This window comes from Bombus pascuorum, chromosome 4, assembly GCF_905332965.1.
Source record: "Bombus pascuorum chromosome 4, iyBomPasc1.1, whole genome shotgun sequence".
Classification (NCBI taxonomy): Eukaryota; Metazoa; Arthropoda; class Insecta; order Hymenoptera; family Apidae; genus Bombus; species Bombus pascuorum.
The window spans coordinates 12,818,211-12,842,856 of record NC_083491.1 but is presented as its reverse complement, the minus strand read 5'-3'; the positions used below and the strand labels follow the sequence as shown (position 1 = coordinate 12,842,856).

General features: G+C 38.6%; 1 long non-coding RNA gene across 2 annotated transcripts in view; it reads left to right on the top strand.

Annotated features, from left to right (window-relative positions):
- The window catches only part of LOC132906481 (uncharacterized), a 41,526-nt gene that overhangs the window by 8,055 nt on the left and 8,825 nt on the right, over positions 1–24,646 (top strand). Inside the window, exons 3-7 of one of the 2 annotated variants that reach the window (XR_009657989.1) lie at positions 892–967; positions 9,972–10,057; positions 15,606–15,691; positions 18,608–18,693; positions 21,609–21,694. This is a non-coding gene — a long non-coding RNA (uncharacterized LOC132906481). The remainder of the gene's footprint in view (positions 1–891; positions 968–9,971; positions 10,058–15,605; positions 15,692–18,607; positions 18,694–21,608; positions 21,695–24,646) is intronic. The other variant, XR_009657988.1, reaches the window with a different exon arrangement.

Genomic DNA, 24,646 nt, shown 5'->3' with positions numbered 1-24,646 from the left:
CGGTACTTGGACAGGGACCTGCATTTCACGTCCTCCGTAATTCTGATCGAACCCGTGGGGGTGGACCCCACTGTCCTGTTGGGGCTTTGCCTTCGTAATTCGGTTCAGCGGTCCCTCCCCGAGTTCAACATGTTCAGTTGGAGTGTGTTAAATCGCAGGCCCATTTGCTGGTCACTGGTATCATCGGTAAGTGCCATCGACCTTGATAAGATCCAAACGACGTGTCAGGAATCGAGCGAAGGTCAATGCTTGAGCTTCCATCGAAGCTTAGGGTTATCTGGTGCACGGGGGTACGTCACGTAGGTTTGTTAGTTCCTTCGAGAGATCGCGATTACTTTCGATCCGGGCGATCCGCGGTTTTTCTTTCATCCTCTGATTGTTGGGGCTCCTTTTCCATAGCAGCCTCATTTCTTTTCATTCGTTCCAAGTTAGACAAATGTATCTTTGATACGGAATGTTCCCGATAGGGTTGCGAATTATTGTACGATGTTTGTACCGATCGATGTAATCGTTGTGTGTGAGATACATGTTGCGTTGTGTGGGAGATACATGTTGCGTTGTGTGGGAGATAGATATTGCGTCGTGTAATCTTTGTTTTACGTTTGTAAAGATTCGTGTAACCGCTGCGTTGGAGATATATGTTTCGCAGTTAGGCTACGAAACAGCTATCTCTTTACGCAGGCCCATGATCACGTAGAGTCAGAACTCGACATTCGTGCCAACAGGTTGAACGTCGAGACCAATGCATAATGTTAAATAAATCATGGGCGGGTCTCGTGCGTAGTCACCTCCACGTGGTGAGACCTGGTAATTGGCATCGTTTTCCAAAAATTAATCAGTTGATTAACCTTTGGAAAACGATACCAAGCTAAGAACTACGCACCAGTCCAGTTTGGGTCACCAAAAGCCGCGAAAAGAATTTTGGATGATTTAGACTGGACTGCACCGTGGGACACCGTGGGACGTCGTTGGACGACGTGGGACAACGTGGGACAATGTGGGATGCGTGCGTTTTAGCCTTAATTAATCATAAGATAGATACCTATGTTAGGTGCATTGTAAGCTCATTCCGTACAAGGATACATATCCATCTTGGAGCGAAAAATATAAATCTCGTCGCTCTTGATTAACATCGTTTGATTAACATCCCCCCCCCACACCTTGTCAAGTTATATAAGGAACACGCAAGTCGCGCGCGAGTTCTTTGGTGCTTGAACTCCCGAAGAGTGAACGTCGAAGAAGAATTTGAATATAAGGTAAATAAAGAAAAAGCCAAACAATAACATTGCAACTAGTAATTTGTAACGTCTATGCCATTAATTTACAACACTTAAATAATTAATTAATAACATTTAAGCCATTAATATATAGCATTTAAGTCATTAATTTATAACATTTAAACTATTAATTTATAAGGTTTAAGCTATTAATTTACAACATCTAAACCATTAATTTATAACATTTAAGCTACTAATATATATCATTTATGCTATTAATTTACTACATTTATGCTATTAATTTACAACATTTAAGCTATTAATTTACAACATTTAAGCTATTATTTACAACATTTAAACTGTTATTTTATGAATTTAAGCTATTAATTTACAACATTTAAACTATTAATTTATAGCATTTAAACTGTTATTTTATACAGGTAAGCCATGAATTTCTAATATTTAAGCCACTAATCTAAAACAATTACTCCATTAGTTCTTAACAATTATACCAATAATTTATAACCATATCCGCCCATTAATTCAAAGTAATTATGCTCTTAATTTATAACAGTTGTACCATTAATTGGAAGCAACTCTATATTCGTTGATTTAAATGAATACCATCAATTCGTTGTGAGTAAATTAATGATTTATTTCGTTTTATTTAATATTTACGAAATCTTTCAAGTCCCTGAAGTGCGATTTGATTTCTATATAGCATTATTTTTTAATTTTAAATATAGTATATAATTTCTCATTTCACTATTTCATATAAAAACAATGGTAACGCAGAGTGTACCTATTGAGTGTCTATGGATGGGATGTAATTTTCCATGTCTGCTCAAAATCAAGGAAACAGCACCGTATTCGTGGAATGAAGGAAGCAAGTGCAATTTAATCGAAAGCAGCGACAACTTACAATTCATCCATACGCACTACAATTGGTATCTTGCATGGTTTCGTTTCTTTGATGATAAGTTCAATATTCAAGTATGATTATGCAAATCCACGTACTACAACCATTCTAATTAATAAATTTCAATACACGATACTTCTTTGTTCTAAAATAATTTGACTTCTCTGCTTCCAATGCTTAAAAACTGTTTATGTAAATGGGACCCGAGCGTAGTTACCTCCTCGTGGTGGGTCCCGGTAATTGGTATCGTTTTCCAAATAATAATACACCAACTACTATCTTAAATATTAGTATTATTATTTGAAAAACGATATCAAGCTAAAAACTACTTGAATATAGTCTGGTCTTGATCATCCAAAATAGTTTGGGTGATCTAGACTGGACTAATACCCCCCCGCGGGGGCACCGGGGGACATCGTGGGACGTCGTTGGACAACGTGGGACAACGTGGGGCAACGTGGGAGAACGTGGGACAACGTGGGACAACGTGGGACAACGTGGGACAACGTGGGACAACGTGGGACAACGTGGGACAACGTGGGACAACGTTGGACAACGTTGGACAACGTGGGACAACGTGGGACAACGTGGGACAACGTGGGACAACGTGGGACAACGTGGGACAACGTGGGACAACGTGGGACAACGTGGGACAATGTGGGAGAACGCGGGACAACGTGGGACGACGTGGGACAACGTGGGATATGTCTTGACTCTCAAATCCATTCTGAGTTCATTCTGTACAATGATACTTATCTGACTTGTAATGAAATATAAAAATCGATTCTTCTTTGCCACTGAGTCTTGCGATTATTTTGTGCACGGGAGTGCGTCGCGTGAATCCATTGATTCTTTCAAAAGATCGCGAACGAACGAGTCGCGATTTGTCTTTCATTGTCTCTTTGTCCGAGCTTCTTTTTATTTTTTCATTTTTAAGGGAAGATTATTATAGTGATGTTGGAGAATATTAAACAGTTTAGTACAATGACTCGAATGTTTCTTTCGCAAGACGCAGAATTATATATGCTGTGTCAATAGCTTCGATTAAATAAATTATTGTTCTATTTCCGATTTATGAAATCATTCTCTTATTTCAAACGAATTTTTAACGAATTGTCTTATTATTTCAAATTGAGTTATATCTCAATAAATCACTTATGAAATTCAATTTCTTTTGTTGTATTATGTGAATTTGCTACTGCTAACGTCATAAACTTGCAACTTGGTAACAGTTAGATTTAAATATTTCGAAACAAGATTTCGCGTGCGTTTGTCAAGTATTCCTTAAGTATATTTAGTGGCAAACTTTTGAATTCTTACAAATATTTTCCAATATTTATAACTCGCGAGTATAGTGTATTAGTGGAATGTATATTTCGTATTCTAATAACGAAAATTCACAGTACATATTCTAATTGCGAACAGTATAATTCTTGAAAGCGATTGCATTGCATTCACGATATTCGTAAGCATTTGTTAGCGATCGAGAAATATCTCACAATTTTCAACTAATATTGTCATACTTGTCCTGATATTTCTCAATAGTAATTTTTAAATGTAAAAAATAGCAGTATTTTCTAAATAAACGTTCGATAGGGAAAAGAAGAAAATTGTCGAAACGACATTTCGCTTCTTTTCCACCCCCCCATCCCCACCCCTAAACTGCTTTATTTTCAGGGAATATTTGTGACCGCGCGCAATGCGGTTGTAGAGTCAGTGTTTGCTACGTAATAGCTTCTTTTTAATATTTTAAAATCACGATAGTCTTGATCAAATTCGATCGAATAATCATACGCGAAAATAATAGAATTTTATCAATCAAATTTGTACGCGCTATTAGAGTTCTTGTTCGCCGATCATAATTTAAGCGGTCGCGGTAACGTAGTCATTTATTTTTCTTTTTTTATATATTTATTTTGTTGAATATTCGTTTTCGGTATTAGAGTCAGTGCCTCCCTCAAGAGGATAAAGCCTCTCCAGGAGCTCAAGAATGTAAGTAGTGTTATATATTGTATTTCAATTTGTTCTATTTAGTATATTTTGTTTGAAATACTGTTAATTATAAAATAAACATGATTGATAATTTAGAAAGCTGTAAATGTCCTCCTTAATTGAAACAAAAAGTCTTAACATCAAAGTACAATAAAACTGTCCGATACACATAAAAAATCATTGAATGTTTTGTTCTCAAACTTTTATATTAGAGTCCCAATTTACATACCTATTAGAGTATATTCTTAATTATTGGTAAAGTTTCGAGTTTGTTATTATGTATTAACGATATTAATGATATCTTATGTTTGGTTATAGACATACCACTGCTTCAACTTCTTTACCTTCTTTGGGAATCTTCTAACAGTAGCTCAAAAGCCAGGAATGTAAGTATCTTTACATATCGTACTTCAATTATGTCTATTCTGTATATTTTTCTTTGATCACTATTAATTAAGAAATACAATTTGATTGAAAATTTGGCAGATTAGAATCTTCTGGGGTAATTCTTTCATTAAAATAAAATAAGTGTTAAAGTCTTAATACCGAATTATGAAACAAATGACTAACGTATTTCAGAAATCATTAGATTCTTAATTTCTAGATTTTTTACTTTCATATTAGAGTTTCAGTTTTTATACTTACCAAAGTTTATTAGTACTTCAATCTTTATTATTACTAAAGTTACTACAGTTAATAAACTTTCATTTTTCATTATCTCCAACCTTTTAAATAATCAGCAATCACTCATCGTGTTTTGTTCTGTAACAGATTCTTCGCCACCTCCATTTCCACCACTGGACCCTACACAGTTCCTGATGATATTCGTCCTCTGTTTCTCCGCTTCGAACGGTGAGTCGCATGCGTTTCTGTTCCTCCGGTCACTCAATCATGTCGTAGGATGAAAGGTCCGAATCGGCACGAGTGACTGGTTGTATTACGTAGAATTTTTTGCGAGCATAGTGACCGCGGGTATTCTTCATACCCGTGAGTAGTAACATTCTTTTTTCAAATTTATTAATTTAGGATAGGTCTTCTTGCACAGCGCGATTATAATAATTAGTTTTTTAATAATTAGATTAAACATATACACTCGAGAATATATTCGTGTTACTTATAAATATGCATGTTAATATTCCGTATGAATATTTTCAAATGGCAAATATCTACACGAATATACCTGTATGACATAAATATACTTGATTTTTAGCAATGAATCGATCGTGACAATATTAAATCACGTTCGTTTATTTCACTTTGGCTAGAATTTAAAATATGAGTTAAAATTCATTTTTTCCGTACAAGAATGTGTGATATTTTACGTGCAAGAAGGCACATCGCGAGAGGCAGATTTTTGAATCAAAGCAATAATTTTGAACACTGCTTCTGCACTTTCGAATATATGCTTTGATAAAAAGATCGCCTGAGATTATTTCTTTTTTAATAATACATTTAGAGTTAATAATTCCATTTGATCGAGCCTCAATCCTTTTCAATTAACGCTACCTTTTTTGCAATATTAAAATTTTGCTCTAATTTGTTAAATTAATAAAGTAGAGTTACTTAGTTACTATTAAATTAATAAAGTAGATTTAATCAGAAACGAAGTAGTAAAATATAAAATCAAAGAACGTTAGTCCGTTAAATAAAAATTACATAAACTAATCATCTTTTTAGATCAGGATTTTCAGGTTTAACCCCTTCCGTGCCCATTGTCAGGATCTCATTCACGTGCCCAGGTGCTACTTGAATGGGAGAAAGACATTGGGCACGATGATCTAGAATTAAGTAATGTAATAATTTCTCAGCGACTGACGACGCGTTAGTGTATCGTGCACGACGTATTTTCCACATTATGTATGTGTGTTGTTAGGCCGTGGAATTGCGTCGTTTTTTCTCATTCGTTACAATCTCAAATACTAAAAATGTCGAGACATATATCGATTCAATTTACGTCTCGATACAATCATAATTTCTGATAATATCATCCACGCGATTAACTGCAACCACGCTTTTAATATTGCCATAAATTACAATTATAATTCCAAGTTTACTTACATTTATTTTAACGATATCATTTCCTCAGACGTGTTTATCACGTTTTACGCAATGGTCACTAGCCTTCGTCAGTCGATTTCAGGAAAACGGTACGTACCTTAGAGTATGCATGTTGTGTTAAGCTCGGGTGTCGGAGGCGTCCCGGGACGTCCTCTCTAGTGTAGGACCTTTGCACCCGGGCGTTTGTGTGAGAACCGTGGAGCGGGTGTGTTGGTGTGCCTGTTTTGCCATTTTTTAAATATAGCGCTAGGTAGGATAGGTAGTATACTTTCTGGTATGTCTGTTAATTATAAGTAGGTAGGGCCGGGCAGGTTGGCACAGTCTCTGGTCGGGTAGGCACGTTTTCGTGTGACCAACCTGTTTCTGGAAATTTATTTGAAAAATCGACGGTGAAACCGGCACGAGTAGAGCATGCTCTCGTCTCTGGTTTTTCCTATCGATTTTTCGAATTTCGCGGTCGCGGTCGCGAGTGGGCGAACGAACGTTTATTGCTCGAGCACGCACATGCGAGTGAGCAACGATCACCGCTGTGATCGTTGGTCAGTCCATGTGCACTTCAATCAGCTTCCGCGGTTTATATTTTTATTTTCAAGTTTTTTTTTTTGTTTGCGATTTAGAAGACTCGAGCTTAGATTTAAGTTTCAGCGGGCATTGCGCCCGAAGAAAGAAGAGGCTATAAGCCGAAGAGGCCCGGCAAACTGCCACTCAAGAGGGCAACTACTAATGGCTCCCCATCCTCTGGGTCATCCAGAGCATGGGAAGTCATTATTGTTACTACTTTGTCACTATGCTCGCTTTTAGTATTTGTAGTAGTAGTAGTAGTAGTAGTAGTAGTAGTTTTTGCTTTTTTGGCCGATGTATGTATCGGTCCATCGTCCCATTGGGCAAATCGCGATTTGTCTTATTAGTGTCGCGACAGATTAATTACGGGTTGTGTTAGAGTAGCGAAATAACATCGCGGCTTTTTATTAGTGTCGCGAGAGAATGATTACGGTTTGAATTAGAATTGCGATAAAATGATAATCGCGTTTGCTTTAGAGTTGCGAATTACGATATCGCGATTGCCTTTTGCAATTTTTATTATGAATTTTTAGAATTTCCTATAGAACTATACGTATCAGAATTTATCCTGTTTTCTATTGTTTAGAATGAGATTATAAAAATGTTATTTTTCAATTACTTTTATAATATTGCAAGTAGCAATACCAGAATATTTTTCATATTTTAAGTAGTAATTTTTATTAAATTCAGTTTAAAAGTTAGCGTTGCGATATTGTTTCATCGCGAGTTCTACTAATTTTTCCTGTTAGCGTTGCGATAACGAATGATCGCGTTTTCTTAAGTAGAGTTGCGTTTATAAAATGCCCAAACCCTCCGACTGCATTTGTCGGACACTGTTCCTGGATCACACGATACAGCTGCAAGAGCTGTGCAAGTGTGATCGTTCATCGGCAACCTCCTAAATGGTTGCACTGCGATATGTCAGCCCTCCACTCGTGATTTTTCTTATTAGTGTTGCGATAAATTAATTGCGGGTTGTATTAGAGTTGCGAAATAACATCGCGGCTTTGCATTAGTGTGGCGAGAATATGATTACGGTTTGAATTAGAGTTACGATAAAATGATAATCGCGTTTGCTTTAGAGTTGCGAATTACGATATCGCGATTGCCTTTTGCAAATTTTAGAATTTTTCCTGTTTTCTATTGTTTAAAATTAGATTATAAAAGTGTTCACTTTATTTTATAGTATTGCAAGTAGCAATACCAGAATATTTAAAATAGCTTTTTCATATATTAAATAATTATTTTCATTAAATTCACTTTAAGAGTTAGCATTGCGATATTGTTCCATCGCGAGTTCTACTTATTTTTCCCTTTAGCGTTGCGACAACGAATGAACGCGTTTTGTTAAGTAGAGTTGCGTTTACAAAATACCCAAACCCTCCGACTGCATTTGTCGGACACTGTTCCTGGATCACACGATACAGCTGCAAGAGCTGTGCAAGTGTGATCGTTCATCAGCAACCTCCTAAATGGTTGCAGTACGATCCCTCGCTATTAGTGTTGCGTATTGTTTAAATACGAGTGCGTAGATTTAAATTTATTAGTGTTGCGTCTCAAGTTTCGGGAATTTTCAGACTTTTCTTTTTTTTTATTTTAATGATAGATTAATTGATATTGCAGATATAACAAAGCACTCTTCGCGTTTGATTTTGAGAATTTTTTGCTTCATAAATATTAGTAGTAAATTAGCGTTGCGAAACAAGAACATTCAGTTCCACTCTCGGCGTGTTGATCGGGTTTATATAGAGTGGAAGACGATCGAATCTTTGTAGCCCTTCTGGCTACTGCTTTGTTTTTTTTTTCAGCGCCCCTTATTAGTACGTTTATTAGTGAAAATACTGCTAAAAGACTTCTGTAATACTGCTAAAAGATTAAAGCGTTAACGTTACCATGTCTGTTAAAATACAGTACTTTATTACGAATGTAATATATATACATACATGTATGAAATTGTGAACGATTTTAACACGTAACGAAGTATTATAATGAAATATCTTAATGTTGCTACGAAGGCTTGAAATATTTTAAAAAATGTAATTCATTGCTGTTAGAATTAATGCTGATGATTGTTCGTTCTTAGAACCATAGCTGTTCGAATCCTTTCGGCGGCGATATTTTCTATCTTTTAACAGTAACATAAGAGTAACAGTATTTTTATAAATATTCGAATTTCATTTGCATGAAACAAGAGTTCATTCGCGATCATCGTCACGTTTGTAGCAAAAATTCTGCAAAATATGATTTATGCGCATATCTTTCGGTTCACTATGTTGCAAGTCACTATGTTGTTGTAGGGAATAACAGATACCGTTGAAAGTTAAAAGACAAAAGAAGTGATTTTATAATAATCGGATTTTTTCTCGTCTTACTTATTTCATATGAAATTTTCAAGTTTTAATTCAGTTTAAATTCAATTACTTAAAATTCTTGTTCTCGACGTAACCCTACTTTCGTTTAAAAAGATACAAATGATTCTCTATATTTGCTAAAATTTAATCAATAGTAATTTGATCTATAATTGACCATTATTAGTAGTTTATTTTTCATATATAAAATGTTCTCGTTTTAAAGATGCCTGTTTCTTTTATATGTATCAAATTCAGTAAATGAGTTTGTTTCAGATTTATTAATTTACAGAGAATACATTTCAGTTACATATTTCAACGTCTCATAGCATATTAAATATATATGCTAGAGTCCCAAATGATTTTTCTTTCATAGTCTGATTGTTCTTGATATCACATTATTAAGAGAAGTATATTACGGCATCGTCACAATTTATAACTTTCGATATCTTCAAAAGTTTAGCACAACGAGTTGTATGTCCATTTTGCAAGATTCTAAATTGTATATGCAGTATCGGTATTTTCATTTTCCTTCTCTCGATCCAAGTTAGATAAATGTATCTTTGTTACTGAATGCTGCCAGTATGGATGCGAATTATTGTACAATATTTGTACTGATCGATGTAATAACTTTCGCAGATTAATCAGTTGATTAACTTTTGGGAAACGATTACATCGATCAGCACAGACATTGTACAATAATTCGATACCAAGCTAAGAACTACGCTAATACAGTGCAATTTGGATCATCAAAAGCTACGAAGAGAATATTGGGTGATCTAATATGGACTGCGCCGCGGAACGCCGTCAGACACCGTTGGACACCGCTGGACATGTTTGGACGACGGTGGACAACGCTGGACAACGTCGGTCTAGAGTGGATCTCCAAAAGCCGTGAAAAGAATTTTGGATGATCTAGACTGGACTGCAACGTGGGACACCGTGGGACATCGTTGGACATCGTTCGACATCGTTCGACATCGTTGGACACCGTGGGACACCGTGGGACATCGTTGGACATCGTTGGACATCGTTGGACATCGTTGGACATCGTTGGACATCGTTAGACATCGTTGGACGTCGTTGGACATCGTTGGACAACGTGGGACAACGTGGGACGACGTGGGACGACGTGGGACGACGTGGGACGACGTGGGACGACGTGGGACCCCGTGGGACCCCGTGGGACGACGTGGGACCCTGTGGGACGACGTGGGACCCCGTGGGACGACGTGGGACCCCGTGGGACGACGTGGGACCCCGTGGGACGACGTGGGACCCCGTGGGACGACGTGGGACCCCGTGGGACGTCGTGGGACCCCGTGGGACGACGTGGGACCCCGTGGGACGACGTGGGACCCCGTGGGACGACGTGGGACCCCGTGGGACGTCGTAGGACCCCGTGGGACGACGTGGGACCCCGTGGGACCCCGTGGGACGACGTTGGACCCCGTGGCACGACGTGGGACGACGTGGGACGACGGTGGGACGACGTGGGACGACGGTGGGTCTACGTGGGACGACGGTGGGACGACGTGGGACGACGGTGGGACGACGTTGGACACCGTGGGACGACGTTGGACCCCGAGTGACATCGTGGGACATCGTGGGACATCGTGGGTCATCGTGCGACACCATAGGACACCGTGGGATGCGTGCGTTTTAGCCTTAATTAATCATAAGATAGATACCTATGTTATGTGCATTGCAAGCTCATTCCGTACAAAGATACTTATCTATCTTGGAACGAAAAATATAAATCTCGTCGCTCTTGATCCCCTCACTTACCACATTGGAAAAATTGTTCCCGCGATTTATCTGTTCGCGATCGCTCAGTTCTTTCAAACTGCGGCGTGGCGTACTCGCTCGAGCGTATCCCTGGTACGTGCGGGTCAACGTGCACTGGACAACTCTTTGGATTCGTAGGTCGCCCAAGGACAACTTTTGTCTCGACGACTGCTCGTCGTTCGCCTCGAATCACGGGCGTTGTCATCACGCTGGTGATACTTGTAAATCTGTTGGCGAATGAGTCGCGGGTCCGCAATGCTGCCCGATTGGTACTTCGGTACTTGGACAGGGACCTGCATTTCACGTCCTCCGTAATTCTGATCGAACCCGTGGGGGTGGACCCCACTGTCCTGTTGGGGCTTTGCCTTCGTAATTCGGTTCAGCGGTCCCTCCCCGAGTTCAACATGTTCCGTTGGAGTGTGTTAAATCGCAGGCCCATTTGATGGTCACTGGTATCATCGTTAAGTGCCACCGACCGTGATCACGCTGGTGATACTTATAAATCTGTTGACGATTGAGTCGCGGGTCCGCAATGCTGTCCGATTGGTACTTCGGTACTTGAACAGGAACCTGCATTTCACGTCCTCCGTAATTCTGATCGAACCCGTGGGGGTGGACCCCACTGTGCTATTGGGGCCTTGCCTTTGTAATACTGTTCAGCGGTCCCTCCCAGAGTTCAACATGTTCCGTTGGAGTGTGTTAAATCGCAGGCCCATTTGCTGGTGACTGGTATCATCGTTAAGTACCATCGACCGTGATCACGCTGGTGATACTTGTAAATCTGTTGGCGAATGAGTCGCGGGTCCGCAATGCTGCCCGATTGGTACTTCGGTACTTGGACAGGGACCTGCATTTCACGTCCTCCGTAATTCTGATCGAACCCGTGGGGGTGGACCCCACTGTCCTGTTGGGGCTTTGCCTTCGTAATTCGGTTCAGCGGTCCCTCCCCGAGTTCAACATGTTCAGTTGGAGTGTGTTAAATCGCAGGCCCATTTGCTGGTCACTGGTATCATCGGTAAGTGCCATCGACCTTGATAAGATCCAAACGACGTGTCAGGAATCGAGCGAAGGTCAATGCTTGAGCTTCCATCGAAGCTTAGGGTTATCTGGTGCACGGGGGTACGTCACGTAGGTTTGTTAGTTCCTTCGAGAGATCGCGATTACTTTCGATCCGGGCGATCCGCGGTTTTTCTTTCATCCTCTGATTGTTGGGGCTCCTTTTCCATAGCAGCCTCATTTCTTTTCATTCGTTCCAAGTTAGACAAATGTATCTTTGAATCGGAATGTTCCCGATAGGGTTGCGAATTATTGTACGATGTTTGTACCGATCGATGTAATCGTTTTGTGTGAGATACATGTTGCGTTGTGTGGGAGATACATGTTGCGTTGTGTGGGAGATAGATATTGCGTCGTGTAATCTTTGTTTTACGTTTGTAAAGATTCGTGTAACCGCTGCGTTGGAGATATATGTTTCGCAGTTAGGCTACGAAACAGCTATCTCTTTACGCAGGCCCATGATCACGTAGAGTCAGAACTCGACATTCGTGCCAACAGGTTGAACGTCGAGACCAATGCATAATGTTAAATAAATCATGGGCGGGTCTCGTGCGTAGTCACCTCCACGTGGTGAGACCTGGTAATTGGCATCGTTTTCCAAAAATTAATCAGTTGATTAACCTTTGGAAAACGATACCAAGCTAAGAACTACGCACCAGTCCAGTTTGGGTCACCAAAAACCGCGAATAGAATTTTGGATGATTTAGACTGGACTGCACCGTGGGACACCGTGGGACGTCGTTGGACGACGTGGGACAACGTGGGACAATGTGGGATGCGTGCGTTTTAGCCTTAATTAATCATAAGATAGATACCTATGTTAGGTGCATTGTAAGCTCATTCCGTACAAGGATACATATCCATCTTGGAGCGAAAAATATAAATCTCGTCGCTCTTGATTAACATCGTTTGATTAACATCCCCCCTCCCCACACCTTGTCAAGTTATATAAGGAACACGCAAGTCGCGCGCGAGTTCTTTGGTGCTTGAACTCCCGAAGAGTGAACGTCGAAGAAGAATTTGAATATAAGGTAAATAAAGAAAAAGCCAAACAATAACATTGCAACTAGTAATTTGTAACGTCTATGCCATTAATTTACAACACTTAAATAATTAATTAATAACATTTAAGCCATTAATATATAGCATTTAAGTCATTAATTTATAACATTTAAACTATTAATTTATAAGGTTTAAGCTATTAATTTACAACATCTAAACCATTAATTTATAACATTTAAGCTACTAATATATATCATTTATGCTATTAATTTACTACATTTATGCTATTAATTTACAACATTTAAGCTATTAATTTACAACATTTAAGCTATTATTTACAACATTTAAACTGTTATTTTATGAATTTAAGCTATTAATTTACAACATTTAAACTATTAATTTATAGCATTTAAACTGTTATTTTATACAGGTAAGCCATGAATTTCTAATATTTAAGCCATTAATCTAAAACAATTACTCCATTAGTTCTTAACAATTATACCAATAATTTATAACCATATCCGCCCATTAATTCAAAGTAATTATGCTCTTAATTTATAACAGTTGTACCATTAATTGGAAGCAACTCTATATTCGTTGATTTAAATGAATACCATCAATTCGTTGTGAGTAAATTAATGATTTATTTCGTTTTATTTAATATTTACGAAATCTTTCAAGTCCCTGAAGTGCGATTTGATTTCTATATAGCATTATTTTTTAATTTTAAATATAGTATATAATTTCTCATTTCACTATTTCATATAAAAACAATGGTAACGCAGAGTGTACCTATTGAGTGTCTATGGATGGGATGTAATTTTCCATGTCTGCTCAAAATCAAGGAAACAGCACCGTATTCGTGGAATGAAGGAAGCAAGTGCAATTTAATCGAAAGCAGCGACAACTTACAATTCATCCATACGCACTACAATTGGTATCTTGCATGGTTTCGTTTCTTTGATGATAAGTTCAATATTCAAGTATGATTATGCAAATCCACGTACTACAACCATTCTAATTAATAAATTTCAATACACGATACTTCTTTGTTCTAAAATAATTTGACTTCTCTGCTTCCAATGCTTAAAAACTGTTTATGTAAATGGGACCCGAGCGTAGTTACCTCCTCGTGGTGGGTCCCGGTAATTGGTATCGTTTTCCAAATAATAATACACCAACTACTATCTTAAATATTAGTATTATTATTTGAAAAACGATATCAAGCTAAAAACTACTTGAATATAGTCTGGTCTTGATCATCCAAAATAGTTTGGGTGATCTAGACTGGACTAATACCCCCCCGCGGGGGCACCGGGGGACATCGTGGGACATCGTGGAACACCATAGGACACCGTGGGATGCGTGCGTTTTAGCCTTAATTAATCATAAGATAGATACCTATGTTATGTGCATTGCAAGCTCATTCCGTACAAAGATACTTATCCATCTTGGAACGAAAAATATAAATCTCGTCGCTCTTGATCCCCTCACTTACCACATTGGAAAAATTGTTCCCGCGATTTATCTGTTCGCGATCGCTCAGTTCTTTCAAACTGCGGCGTGGCGTACTCGCTCGAGCGTATCCCGGGTACGTGCGGGTCAACGTGCACTGGACAACTCTTTGGATTCGTAGGTCGCCCAAGGACAACTTTTGTCTCGACGACTGCTCGTCGTTCGCCTCGAATCACGGGCGTTGTCATCACGCTGGTGATACCTGTGAAACTGTTGACGATTGAGTCGCAGGTCCGCAATGCTGTCCGATTGGTACTTCGGTACTTGGACAGGGACCTGCATTTCACGTCCTCCGTAATTCTGATCGAACCCGTGGGGGTGGACCCCACTGTCCTGTTGGGGCTTTGCCTTCGTAATTCGGTTCAGCGGTCCCTCCCCGAGTTCAACATGTTCAGTTGGAGTGTGTTAAATCGCAGGCCCATTTGCTGGTCACTGGTATCATCGGTAAGTGCCATCGACCTTGATAAGATCCAAACGACGTGTCAGGAATCGAGCGAAGGTCAATGCTTGAGCTTCCATCGAAGCTTAGGGTTATCTGGTGCACGGGGGTACGTCACGTAGGTTTGTTAGTTCCTTCGAGAGATCGCGATTACTTTCGATCCGGGCGATCCGCGGTTTTTCTTTCATCCTCTGATTGTTGGGGCTCCTTTTCCATACCAGCCTCATTTCTTTTCATTCGTTCCAAGTTAGACAAATGTATCTTTGATACGGAATGTTCCCGATAGGGTTGCGAATTATTGTACGATGTTTGTACCGATCGATGTAATCGTTGTGTGTGAGATACATGTTGCGTTGTGTGGGAGATACATGTTGCGTTGTGTGGGAGATAGATATTGCGTCGTGTAATCTTTGTTTTACGTTTGTAAAGATTCGTGTAACCGCTGCGTTGGAGATATATGTTTCGCAGTTAGGCTACGAAACAGCTATCTCTTTACGCAGGCCCATGATCACGTAGAGTCAGAACTCGACATTCGTGCCAACAGGTTGAACGTCGAGACCAATGCATAATGTTAAATAAATCATGGGCGGGTCTCGTGCGTAGTCACCTCCACGTGGTGAGACCTGGTAATTGGCATCGTTTTCCAAAAATTAATCAGTTGATTAACCTTTGGAAAACGATACCAAGCTAAGAACTACGCACCAGTCCAGTTTGGGTCACCAAAAACCGCGAAAAGAATTTTGGATGATTTAGACTGGACTGCACCGTGGGACACCGTGGGACGTCGTTGGACGACGTGGGACAACGTGGGACAATGTGGGATGCGTGCGTTTTAGCCTTAATTAATCATAAGATAGATACCTATGTTAGGTGCATTGTAAGCTCATTCCGTACAAGGATACATATCCATCTTGGAGCGAAAAATATAAATCTCGTCGCTCTTGATTAACATCGTTTGATTAACATCCCCCCCCCCCACACCTTGTCAAGTTATATAAGGAACACGCAAGTCGCGCGCGAGTTCTTTGGTGCTTGAACTCCCGAAGAGTGAACGTCGAAGAAGAATTTGAATATAAGGTAAATAAAGAAAAAGCCAAACAATAACATTGCAACTAGTAATTTGTAACGTCTATGCCATTAATTTACAACACTTAAATAATTAATTAATAACATTTAAGCCATTAATATATAGCATTTAAGTCATTAATTTATAACATTTAAACTATTAATTTATAAGGTTTAAGCTATTAATTTACAACATCTAAACCATTAATTTATAACATTTAAGCTACTAATATATATCATTTATGCTATTAATTTACTACATTTATGCTATTAATTTACAACATTTAAGCTATTAATTTACAACATTTAAGCTATTATTTACAACATTTAAACTGTTATTTTATGAATTTAAGCTATTAATTTACAACATTTAAACTATTAATTTATAGCATTTAAACTGTTATTTTATACAGGTAAGCCATGAATTTCTAATATTTAAGCCATTAATCTAAAACAATTACTCCATTAGTTCTTAACAATTATACCAATAATTTATAACCATATCCTCCCATTAATTCAAAGTAATTATGCTCTTAATTTATAACAGTTGTACCATTAATTGGAAGCAACTCTATATTCGTTGATTTAAATGAATACCATCAATTCGTTGTGAGTAAATTAATGATTTATTTCGTTTTATTTAATATTTACGAAATCTTTCAAGTCCCTGAAGTGCGATTTGATTTCTATATAGCATTATTTTTTAATTTTAAATATAGTATATAATTTCTCATTTCACTATTTCATATAAAAACAATGGTAACGCAGAGTGTACCTATTGAGTGTCTATGGATGGGATGTAATTTTCCATGTCTGCTCAAAATCAAGGAAACAGCACCGTATTCGTGGAATGAAGGAAGCAAGTGCAATTTCATCGAAAGCAGCGACAACTTACAATTCATCCATACGCACTACAATTGGTATCTTGCATGGTTTCGTTTCTTTGATGATAAGTTCAATATTCAAGTATGATTATGCAAATCCACGTACTACAACCATTCTAATTAATAAATTTCAATACACGATACTTCTTTGTTCTAAAATAATTTGACTTCTCTGCTTCCAATGCTTAAAAACTGTTTATGTAAATGGGACCCGAGCGTAGTTACCTCCTCGTGGTGGGTCCCGGTAATTGGTATCGTTTTCCAAATAATAATACACCAACTACTATCTTAAATATTAGTATTATTATTTGAAAAACGATATCAAGCTAAAAACTACTTGAATATAGTCTGGTCTTGATCATCCAAAATAGTTTGGGTGATCTAGACTGGACTAATACCCCCCCGCGGGGGCACCGGGGGACATCGTGGGACATCGTGGGACACCATAGGACACCGTGGGATGCGTGCGTTTTAGCCTTAATTAATCATAAGATAGATACCTATGTTATGTGCATTGCAAGCTCATTCCGTACAAAGATACTTATCCATCTTGGAACGAAAAATATAAATCTCGTCGCTCTTGATCCCCTCACTTACCACATTGGAAAAATTGTTCCCGCGATTTATCTGTTCGCGATCGCTCAGTTCTTTCAAACTGCGGCGTGGCGTACTCGCTCGAGCGTATCCCGGGTACGTGCGGGTCAACGTGCACTGGACAACTCTTTGGATTCGTAGGTCGCCCAAGGACAACTTTTGTCTCGACGACTGCTCGTCGTTCGCCTCGAATCACGGGCGTTGTCATCACGCTGGTGATACCTGTGAAACTGTTGACGATTGAGTCGCAGGTCCGCAATGCTGTCCGATTGGTACTTCGGTACTTGGACAGGGACCTGCATTTCACGTCCTCCGTAATTCTGATCGAACCCGTGGGGGTGGACCCCACTGTCCTGTTGGGGCTTTGCCTTCGTAATTCGGTTCAGCGGTCCCTCCCCGAGTTCAACATGTTCAGTTGGAGTGTGTTAAATCGCAGGCCCATTTGCTGGTCACTGGTATCATCGGTAAGTGCCATCGACCTTGATAAGATCCAAACGACGTGTCAGGAATCGAGCGAAGGTCAATGCTTGAGCTTCCATCGAAGCTTAGGGTTATCTGGTGCACGGGGGTACGTCACGTAGGTTTGTTAGTTCCTTCGAGAGATCGCGATTACTTTCGATCCGGGCGATCCGCGGTTTTTCTTTCATCCTCTGATTGTTGGGGCTCCTTTTCCATACCAGCCTCATTTCTTTTCATTCGTTCCAAGTTAGACAAATGTATCTTTGATACGGAATGTTCCCGATAGGGTTGCGAATTATTGTACGATGTTTGTACCGATCGATGTAATCGTTGTGTGTGAGATACATGTTGCGTTGTGTGGGAGATACATGTTGCGTTGTGTGGGAGATAGATATTGCGTCGTGTAATCTTTGTTTTACGTTTGTAAAGATTCGTGTAACCGCTGCGTTGGAGATATATGTTTCGCAGTTAGGCTACGAAACAGCTATCTCTTTACGCAGGCCCATGATCACGTAGAGTCAGAACTCGACATTCGTGCCAACAGGTTGAACGTCGAGACCAATGCATAATGTTAAATAAATCATGGGCGGGTCTCGTGCGTAGTCACCTCCACGTGGTGAGACCTGGTAATTGGCATCGTTTTCCAAAAATTAATCAGTTGATTAACCTTTGGAAAACGATACCAAGCTAAGAACTACGCACCAGTCCAGTTTGGGTCACCAAAAACCGCGAAAAGAATTTTGGATGATTTAGACTGGACTGCACCGTGGGACACCGTGGGACGTCGTTGGACGACGTGGGACAACGTGGGACAATGTGGGATGCGTGCGTTTTAGCCTTAATTAATCATAAGATAGATACCTATGTTAGGTGCATTGTAAGCTCATTCCGTACAAGGATACATATCCATCTTGGAGCGAAAAATATAAATCTCGTCGCTCTTGATTAACATCGTTTGATTAACATCCCCCCCCCCACACCTTGTCAAGTTATATAAGGAACACGCAAGTCGCGCGCGAGTTCTTTGGTGCTTGAACTCCCGAAGAGTGAACGTCGAAGAAGAATTTGAATATAAGGTAAATAAAGAAAAAGCCAAACAATAACATTGCAACTAGTAATTTGTAACGTCTATGCCATTAATTTACAACACTTAAATAATTAATTAATAACATTTAAGCCATTAATATATAGCATTTAAGTCATTAATTTATAACATTTAAACTATTAATTTATAAGGTTTAAGCTATTAATTTACAACATCTAAACCATTAATTTATAACATTTAAGCTACTAATATATATCATTTATGCTATTAATTTACTACATTTATGCTATTAATTTACAACATTTAAGCTATTAATTTACAACATTTAAGCTATTATTTACAACATTTAAACTGTTATTTTATGAATTTAAGCTATTAATTTACAACATTTAAACTATTAATTTATAGCATTTAAACTGTTATTTTATACAGGTAAGCCATGAATTTCTAATATTTAAGCCATTAATCTAAAACAATTACTCCATTAGTTCTTAACAATTATACCAATAATTTATAACCATATCCTCCCATTAATTCAAAGTAATTATGCTCTTAATTTATAACAGTTGTACCATTAATTGGAAGCAACTCTATATTCGTTGATTTAAATGAATACCATCAATTCGTTGTGAGTAAATTAATGATTTATTTCGTTTTATTTAATATTTACGAAATCTTTCAAGTCCCTGAAGTGCGATTTGATTTCTATATAGCATTATTTTTTAATTTTAAATATAGTATATAATTTCTCATTTCACTATTTCATATAAAAACAATGGTAACGCAGAGTGTACCTATTGAGTGTCTATGGATGGGATGTAATTTTCCATGTCTGCTCAAAATCAAGGAAACAGCACCGTATTCGTGGAATGAAGGAAGCAAGTGCAATTTAATCGAAAGCAGCGACAACTTACAATTCATCCATACGCACTACAATTGGTATCTTGCATGGTTTCGTTTCTTTGATGATAAGTTCAATATTCAAGTATGATTATGCAAATCCACGTACTACAACCATTCTAATTAATAAATTTCAATACACGATACTTCTTTGTTCTAAAATAATTTGACTTCTCTGCTTCCAATGCTTAAAAACTGTTTATGTAAATGGGACCCGAGCGTAGTTACCTCCTCGTGGTGGGTCCCGGTAATTGGTATCGTTTTCCAAATAATAATACACCAACTACTATCTTAAATATTAGTATTATTATTTGAAAAACGATATCAAGCTAAAAACTACTTGAATATAGTCTGGTCTTGATCATCCAAAATAGTTTGGGTGATCTAGACTGGACTAATACCCCCCCGCGGGGGCACCGGGGGACATCGTGGGACATCGTGGGACACCATAGGACACCGTGGGATGCGTGCGTTTTAGCCTTAATTAATCATAAGATAGATACCTATGTTATGTGCATTGCAAGCTCATTCCGTACAAAGATACTTATCCATCTTGGAACGAAAAATATAAATCTCGTCGCTCTTGATCCCCTCACTTACCACATTGGAAAAATTGTTCCCGCGATTTATCTGTTCGCGATCGCTCAGTTCTTTCAAACTGCGGCGTGGCGTACTCGCTCGAGCGTATCCCGGGTACGTGCGGGTCAACGTGCACTGGACAACTCTTTGGATTCGTAGGTCGCCCAAGGACAACTTTTGTCTCGACGACTGCTCGTCGTTCGCCTCGAATCACGGGCGTTGTCATCACGCTGGTGATACCTGTGAAACTGTTGACGATTGAGTCGCAGGTCCGCAATGCTGTCCGATTGGTACTTCGGTACTTGGACAGGGACCTGCATTTCACGTCCTCCGTAATTCTGATCGAACCCGTGGGGGTGGACCCCACTGTCCTGTTGGGGCTTTGCCTTCGTAATTCGGTTCAGCGGTCCCTCCCCGAGTTCAACATGTTCAGTTGGAGTGTGTTAAATCGCAGGCCCATTTGCTGGTCACTGGTATCATCGGTAAGTGCCATCGACCTTGATAAGATCCAAACGACGTGTCAGGAATCGAGCGAAGGTCAATGCTTGAGCTTCCATCGAAGCTTAGGGTTATCTGGTGCACGGGGGTACGTCACGTAGGTTTGTTAGTTCCTTCGAGAGATCGCGATTACTTTCGATCCGGGCGATCCGCGGTTTTTCTTTCATCCTCTGATTGTTGGGGCTCCTTTTCCATACCAGCCTCATTTCTTTTCATTCGTTCCAAGTTAGACAAATGTATCTTTGATACGGAATGTTCCCGATAGGGTTGCGAATTATTGTACGATGTTTGTACCGATCGATGTAATCGTTGTGTGTGAGATACATGTTGCGTTGTGTGGGAGATACATGTTGCGTTGTGTGGGAGATAGATATTGCGTCGTGTAATCTTTGTTTTACGTTTGTAAAGATTCGTGTAACCGCTGCGTTGGAGATATATGTTTCGCAGTTAGGCTACGAAACAGCTATCTCTTTACGCAGGCCCATGATCACGTAGAGTCAGAACTCGACATTCGTGCCAACAGGTTGAACGTCGAGACCAATGCATAATGTTAAATAAATCATGGGCGGGTCTCGTGCGTAGTCACCTCCACGTGGTGAGACCTGGTAATTGGCATCGTTTTCCAAAAATTAATCAGTTGATTAACCTTTGGAAAACGATACCAAGCTAAGAACTACGCACCAGTCCAGTTTGGGTCACCAAAAACCGCGAAAAGAATTTTGGATGATTTAGACTGGACTGCACCGTGGGACACCGTGGGACGTCGTTGGACGACGTGGGACAACGTGGGACAATGTGGGATGCGTGCGTTTTAGCCTTAATTAATCATAAGATAGATACCTATGTTAGGTGCATTGTAAGCTCATTCCGTACAAGGATACATATCCATCTTGGAGCGAAAAATATAAATCTCGTCGCTCTTGATTAACATCGTTTGATTAACATCCCCCCCCCCCACACCTTGTCAAGTTATATAAGGAACACGCAAGTCGCGCGCGAGTTCTTTGGTGCTTGAACTCCCGAAGAGTGAACGTCGAAGAAGAATTTGAATATAAGGTAAATAAAGAAAAAGCCAAACAATAACATTGCAACTAGTAATTTGTAACGTCTATGCCATTAATTTACAACACTTAAATAATTAATTAATAACATTTAAGCCATTAATATATAGCATTTAAGTCATTAATTTATAACATTTAAACTATTAATTTATAAGGTTTAAGCTATTAATTTACAACATCTAAACCATTAATTTATAACATTTAAGCTACTAATATATATCATTTATGCTATTAATTTACTACATTTATGCTATTAATTTACAACATTTAAGCTATTAATTTACAACATTTAAGCTATTATTTACAACATTTAAACTGTTATTTTATGAATTTAAGCTATTAATTTACAACATTTAAACTATTAATTTATAGCATTTAAACTGTTATTTTATACAGGTAAGCCATGAATTTCTAATATTTAAGCCATTAATCTAAAACAATTACTCCATTAGTTCTTAACAATTATACCAATAATTTATAACCATATCCTCCCATTAATTCAAAGTAATTATGCTCTTAATTTATAACAGTTGTACCATTAATTGGAAGCAACTCTATATTCGTTGATTTAAATGAATACCATCAATTCGTTGTGAGTAAATTAATGATTTATTTCGTTTTATTTAATATTTACGAAATCTTTCAAGTCCCTGAAGTGCGATTTGATTTCTATATAGCATTATTTTTTAATTTTAAATATAGTATATAATTTCTCATTTCACTATTTCATATAAAAACAATGGTAACGCAGAGTGTACCTATTGAGTGTCTATGGATGGGATGTAATTTTCCATGTCTGCTCAAAATCAAGGAAACAGCACCGTATTCGTGGAATGAAGGAAGCAAGTGCAATTTAATCGAAAGCAGCGACAACTTACAATTCATCCATACGCACTACAATTGGTATCTTGCATGGTTTCGTTTCTTTGATGATAAGTTCAATATTCAAGTATGATTATGCAAATCCACGTACTACAACCATTCTAATTAATAAATTTCAATACACGATACTTCTTTGTTCTAAAATAATTTGACTTCTCTGCTTCCAATGCTTAAAAACTGTTTATGTAAATGGGACCCGAGCGTAGTTACCTCCTCGTGGTGGGTCCCGGTAATTGGTATCGTTTTCCAAATAATAATACACCAACTACTATCTTAAATATTAGTATTATTATTTGAAAAACGATATCAAGCTAAAAACTACTTGAATATAGTCTGGTCTTGATCATCCAAAATAGTTTGGGTGATCTAGACTGGACTAATACCCCCCCGCGGGGGCACCGGGGGACATCGTGGGACGTCGTTGGACAACGTGGGACAACGTGGGGCAACGTGGGAGAACGTGGGACAACGTGGGACAACGTGGGACAACGTGGGACAACGTGGGACAACGTGGGACAACGTGGGACAACGTTGGACAACGTTGGACAACGTTGGACAACGTGGGACAACGTGGGACAACGTGGGACAACGTGGGACAACGTGGGACAACGTGGGACAACGTGGGACAACGTGGGACAACGTGGGACAACGTGGGACAATGTGGGAGAACGCGGGACAACGTGGGACGACGTGGGACAACGTGGGATATGTCTTGACTCTCAAATCCATTCTGAGTTCATTCTGTACAATGATACTTATCTGACTTGTAATGAAATATAAAAATCGATTCTTCTTTGCCACTGAGTCTTGCGATTATTTTGTGCACGGGAGTGCGTCGCGTGAATCCATTGATTCTTTCAAAAGATCGCGAACGAACGAGTCGCGATTTGTCTTTCATTGTCTCTTTGTCCGAGCTTCTTTTTATTTTTTCATTTTTAAGGGAAGATTATTATAGTGATGTTGGAGAATATTAAACAGTTTAGTACAATGACTCGAATGTTTCTTTCGCAAGACGCAGAATTATATATGCTGTGTCAATAGCTTCGATTAAATAAATTATTGTTCTATTTCCGATTTATGAAATCATTCTCTTATTTCAAACGAATTTTTAACGAATTGTCTTATTATTTCAAATTGAGTTATATCTCAATAAATCACTTATGAAATTCAATTTCTTTTGTTGTATTATGTGAATTTGCTACTGCTAACGTCATAAACTTGCAACTTGGTAACAGTTAGATTTAAATATTTCGAAACAAGATTTCGCGTGCGTTTGTCAAGTATTCCTTAAGTATATTTAGTGGCAAACTTTTGAATTCTTACAAATATTTTCCAATATTTATAACTCGCGAGTATAGTGTATTAGTGGAATGTATATTTCGTATTCTAATAACGAAAATTCACAGTACATATTCTAATTGCGAACAGTATAATTCTTGAAAGCGATTGCATTGCATTCACGATATTCGTAAGCATTTGTTAGCGATCGAGAAATATCTCACAATTTTCAACTAATATTGTCATACTTGTCCTGATATTTCTCAATAGTAATTTTTAAATGTAAAAAATAGCAGTATTTTCTAAATAAACGTTCGATAGGGAAAAGAAGAAAATTGTCGAAACGACATTTCGCTTCTTTTCCACCCCCCCATCCCCACCCCTAAACTGCTTTATTTTCAGGGAATATTTGTGACCGCGCGCAATGCGGTTGTAGAGTCAGTGTTTGCTACGTAATAGCTTCTTTTTAATATTTTAAAATCACGATAGTCTTGATCAAATTCGAT